Raw genomic sequence first — 5,651 nt, 5'->3', positions numbered from 1 at the left:
CACGCGCTCACGGGCACAGGCGCACGCACACACAGGCACGCGCACGCACACACGCGCACAGGCGCATGCACACACAGGCACGCACACGCACACACGCGCACACAGCACAGGCATTCCTCTCACTCCCACTATGCCAAGCTCTTTTGTGCTTTTGAGTCTTTGCTCACACAGAAAAGAAAGTCAGTGTGGAAGATCTCAAAGGTCAGTGTATCAATAACCCATTTCTTAAAGAAAAGTTTTTGTTTTTCCCTTCGAGGTAATTCAACCTTGCCCAAAGGCCTAGCTGTCATTTCTAGCAAGCCCCAGCTAGATGGCCCTGGTACTTTCTCCCACTCTCTTTTTCTTCTGGGTTAGTATCCTAGGGCTGCCATGACAAGTACTACAAAATGAGCGGCTTAAAACAATAGAAATCTACTTTTTCATAGTCTAGAAGTCTGAAATCCAGGTGCCAACAAGTTTGGTTCCTTCTAGAGGCTCTGAGAGAGAAACCATTCCGTGTTTGGGATGGCAATAGTAGCTTAAAATGGTGACCTCTGTAGACATCCTTGAAGCTAGTGATGGCCATGTGTCCCAGTTCTGGCAATGAAAAAAATATAGACAGAAGTTTGCTGAGTGCAACATCTAGGAAATCTGTTATTTTCCTAAAAACAAGGGATAGGCTCAACTAACATGTAAGTTTGCCCTTCACTCTTCCTACTCCCTCCTGATTGCACTGTGGATGTGATGTTTGCAAATATAGCAGTTATCTTGTGGACATGTTGCAGAGAACAGCAAGCCAGGGGTGGCTGAACAGAGATGGGTAGAAGAAGCCTCGCTCTTTGATGGGTTAAAGGAACTACAATGCCAACCCTGGCAGTCCACAACTGACTTGGTTTGTCTTTTTTTTTTTTTGAGACAGAGTCTCGCTCTGTCTCCCAGGCATGATCTTGGCTCACTGCAACATTTGCCTCCCAGGTTCAAGTGATTCTCCTGCTTCAGCTGAGGTTACAGGCGTGCGCCACCGTGCCCAGCTAATTTTTGTATCTTTAGTACAGACAGGGTTTCACCATGTTGGCCAGGTTGGTCTCGAACTCCTGACCTCAGGTGATCCACCCGCCTCGGCCTCCCGAAGTGCTGGGATTACAAGTGTGAGCCACTGCGTCTGGCCTCTTTTTTTTTTTTTTTTTTTTTTAATTGAGATGGCGTCTCACTCTGTCGCCCAGGCTGGAGTACAGTGGTGCCATCTTGGCTCACTGCCACCTCTGCCTCCCAGGTTCAACCAATTCTCCTGCCTCAGCCTCCCAAGTAGCTGGGATTATAGGCGCCCATCACTATGCCTGGATACTTTTTTTTTTTTTTTTGTATTTTTAGTAGAGACAGGGTTTCGCCATATTGGCCAGGCTGATCTCGACCTCAGGTGATCCGCCTGCCTCTGCCTCCCAAACTGCTGGGATTACAGGCCTGAGGCACTGCACCTGGCCTGAAGAATCTTTTCAAATGCAACAGGGAGAGGTAAGGTTGTATCAGAATGTTTTCAACTGTAAGTATTCAAGGTAGTTGGAAACAGTAAAGAAATGTATTACCTCATATAACAAGAAGTCCCAAGATAGAGTGGCTCCCCGGTCAGTTAATTCATTGACTCAAAGATATTATCAAGGGCCCAGTTTTTTTTTCATCTTCTGCTCTGCTATTTTCAGCGTGTTGACTTGATCTCTCTCTCTCTCTCTTTTTTTTTCTGTTGCTCATTTTGTGGTTGAAAGAGGCTACTGCAGATCCAGGCCTCAGTGAGATATGACAGTATCCAGTGGAAACAGAGTGAACGCCATTTTTCTTTTTTTCTTTTTTTTTTGCCAGTAACTAAAACCTTTCACAGAAGCCATGCAGCACACTTCATGTCTTTTTGTCCTAACCCAAGCATTGGCAAGAAGAATTAATTCATTTGTTCGCTCTTCACATATTTATTGAATGTCTATTATGTGTCACTAGAGTTAGGAAGCCTCAGATGGCAAAACAGGTAAAAATCATACAGCTTATATTCTAGTGGAAAGAGATTAAAAAAAGAACCAAATGAGTAAAGTGGTGATAAATGTTATTGGGACACACCGGGGCCTATTGTGGGGAGGGGAGGGGAGGGAAGGGGGGGGCGGGAGAGCATTAGGAAATATACCTAATGTAGATGATGAGTTAATGGGTGCAGCACACCAACATGGCACATGTATACATATGTAACAAACCTGCACGTTGTGCACATGTACCCTAGAACTTAAAGTATAATTAAAAAAAAAAAAGTGCAACGGGAAAGGGAGATAAGTCATCCTGATTAGAGAGCAGTAGGGAAGGGATCAGATAATTGGGTTTGACCAGTGAGAAAACATCCCCTGGGGCTGGAGCTGAGGCTAAAGATCACTACACCTGAAGCAGATGGTCCCTTGGAAAAGGAAAATGAATAAAAATGAGGTTATCCTAGGAAGAAGGAGGTGAGAGACAGTTGTTAAACAGGCAATTACCAGTAAGGGCATGCTATGGAAGTTGTGGGGCACAGTGCAGAATGAAAATGCAGAGTTCTTATTCAAAAAGTAGGAAAAAGTATCACTAAAGGAGACAAATATAACTGTCTTTTTACTTTATTTCACAGTCTTTTTGTTGACCTGTTATGGTGGTTTTAATTTGCTATTTAATATCTTTATAGATAAAGAAAAATTGAAAATTTCAATTATTAGCATGAATTTTATTATTCATTTTGATATTGTGCAATGCCTGTTTTAAATGCAAACATAAGAGCTTTTAACTAATGTGTGGAATCACCAAAACTATAGTTCCTATTTTTGTGGCTCCTACATGCATACACATTTTATTCTTACCAGAACAGTGGAAATGACGCACAAAACAAACTCAATTGTCTTATTTCATTTCCTTTTTTAAAAATTTTATTTTTGAGATGGAATCTGGCTCTGTTGCCCAGGCTGGAGTGCAGTGGCACAATCTCGCTTTGGCTCACTGTAGCCTCCGCCTCCTGGGTTGAAGCGATTCTCCAGCCTCAGCCTCCTGAGCAACTAAGATTACAGGTGCACGCCACCACACCTGGCTAATTTTTGTATTTTTATAGAGACGGAGTTTCACCATGTTGACCAGGCTGGTCTCAAACTCCTAACCTTAAGTCATCTGCCCACCTTGGCCTCCCAAACAGCTGGGATTACAGGCGTGAGCCACCGTGCCTGGTCTTATTTCATTTCATTTCTTTCTTTTCCTTTTTTTTTGAGACGGAGTCTCACTCTGTCGCCCAGGCTGCGGCTCACTGCAACCTTCGCCTCCCGGGTTCAAGCAATTCTCCCGCCTCAGGCTCCTGAGTAGCTGAGATAACAGGCGCCCACCACCACGCCTGGCTAATTTTGTATTTTTAGTAGAGATGGGGTTTCACCATATTGGTCAGGCTGGTCTCAAACTCCCGACCTCGTGATCTGCCCACCTCGGCCTCCCAAGGTGCTGGGATTACAGGCATGAGTCACTGCGCCTGGCCTTATTTCATTTCTTAATAGGTGCACATTCTACCCATAGTTTCTACTTGTTATTTATCGATAAGTAAGGAAGTTACAGAAAGGAAAAGAAATTATGGGCTGTCCTATCTTTCCCTTTCTTTCTTATGTTGTTTGTTTCCAGCATAAGTGGTTGGCTAATATAGGAAAGTACATGAATAAGAAAGGAAATGGTAGGATTTCTTGATTGTTTGTGTTTCTTAGAATGTCATTGTCTTCTTTCTGCATTTATAGCGGATTTGTTTTCAACATAAAGTTTGGGGGTTTCAGTGCTCCCATTAATCATAGATATAACACACTTACCTTGTACTTCCTGTGAATCTCCATAAGCTCTTACACACCGTGGGTCCAATTGAATACTGTGCTCATGGGGCATTGCTTTTCCCCAATTTTAGATTTCTGAGCAAAATAAATACCGCATTTTTAAAGCTGTGAAATTTTCTGGTGGTTTGTTATGTAGTGATAGTAATTGGAATATATACCAAAATAGGTCTGTACCTTTGAAAATGTAATCTCCTCAGTCATGACTCTCAACAAGGAAAGTGATACCTTAGAATCAACTGGGTCACATTTTCAAAATATAGAAAAACTCCATGACAATATATTCTATGATAACACGAATTTGGATATAACAGAATTGACTTCTGTCTTCCACCCCACCTTGTTCTCAAAATCCCCATCATATTTAACTTGGAGAAGAAAACTGCCACCTGGAGTGCCAAACTGCCACGGGGACCTAGACAGATTCCGATTGTGCCGCTGGAGCCCTGGAATTACCAGCTGGATTGCTGGTTAGACTCACTCTGTTAATTTATTTAATCTTGGATCAAGGTAATACTAAATTTTACGTTATTGAATATTTTGTACCCAACTTATTATGTTACAGTGGGGTTTTTTTTTTTTTGAGACGGAGTCTCGCTCTGTCGCCCAGGCTGGAGTGCAGTGGCGCAATCTCGGCTCACTGCAAGCTCTGCCTCCCGGGTTTACTCCATTCTCCTGCCTCAGCCTCCCGAGTAGCTGGGACTACAGGCGCCCGCCATCTCGCCCGGCTAGTTTTTTGTATTTGGGGTTTTATGCATGGCTGACTGGATCAGTCCTTCCAAATTCATTTCCTCTTTCTAGATCCACAGGTAAACTACATTTTCCAGGGCCTTTGAGTCAATGTGTGGCAGTATGACTAATTCTTGCCGATAGAATGTGAGCAGAAATGAGATGACATTTTCAATTGGGACAGTTAGGAATGAGTGTGCCTTCTCATTTTTTTCTCCCCTTGTTGTCAACTGGATGGCACATTGTTGAAAATGGTGGATGCCCAGCATGGAAGAAGACTGAACCATCACTTAGAGGAGAGCTGCTTACCCCTCACTGGGTTGTGGCATGAACAATAAATACACTTTTAAGATACTGAAATTTGAGAGTTTTAATTTTTACTATAGCATAGCCTAGCCTGTATAAGGAATTTAAAGGGGATTGCTGCTATAACCCTAAAATATGTGTTATTGGCTTAATAGTTGAATACAGGAGAATAAGGAAACTGATATTCTGGGCTGCAGAGATGGCAGATCTGGGGTATAGACTGGTAAAGTATTTGGTAAAACTGCTTCCTGTGATACCTTGAGAGGTAGGCCATGGCCCTACTGAGCCAGCAACTCTGGGGGAAATGGTTATAAAGAGCCAAAATGTTACTGCATGTTGGTTTCTATTTGCTGCATTTTGGGAAAGTATTACAAGAAAGAGATGAGGTTAGGAGATAATTGGCTGGTGTAACAAGAAATAAAAGGAATAAAGAGACTCTAAAAATTTGAGGCATTGAAAGGTTGGAAAAATCCAACGGCTTCTAGACTCCCAAATATAGGTAATAAGACTGAGACAAAGTCCTTGAATGACAGGCAAAGATTAGGTTAAGAACATGGCCATTCCATTCAGGGTTGATAGCCTCAAGGTAACCTGTTTTTATTTATTTCAGAGAAAGAGATATTGTGAGTGAAGGAGAAAAAAGAGAGGCAGGTTTGAGAAAGAACTTTGGGTTCTTATTAACGTAAGGCATGGGTTTATTGCAAACATATCATTTTTTGAGAAAATTATATTGCCACAGAATCCAACCTTTGAATGTTTCAGACTTAAAACAACCCTTAGGCT

General features: G+C 42.4%; 1 long non-coding RNA gene across 1 annotated transcript; it reads left to right on the top strand.

Moving 5' to 3' along the window:
- Positions 1-1,348: 1,348 nt before the first annotated feature.
- On the top strand, positions 1,349-4,923 carry LOC111546043. The gene is made up of 4 exons (XR_002732626.1): positions 1,349-1,519; positions 4,212-4,343; positions 4,635-4,642; positions 4,829-4,923. It is a non-coding gene; the product is annotated as an uncharacterized LOC111546043 (long non-coding RNA).
- The last annotated feature ends 728 nt before the right edge of the window (positions 4,924-5,651 follow it).

Source organism: Piliocolobus tephrosceles, chromosome 15 (assembly GCF_002776525.5).
Source record: "Piliocolobus tephrosceles isolate RC106 chromosome 15, ASM277652v3, whole genome shotgun sequence".
In the NCBI taxonomy this organism is placed as follows: domain Eukaryota; kingdom Metazoa; phylum Chordata; class Mammalia; order Primates; family Cercopithecidae; genus Piliocolobus; species Piliocolobus tephrosceles.
Note: the sequence above shows the minus strand (reverse complement) of the source record. Positions and strands in the feature narration are given on the sequence as shown.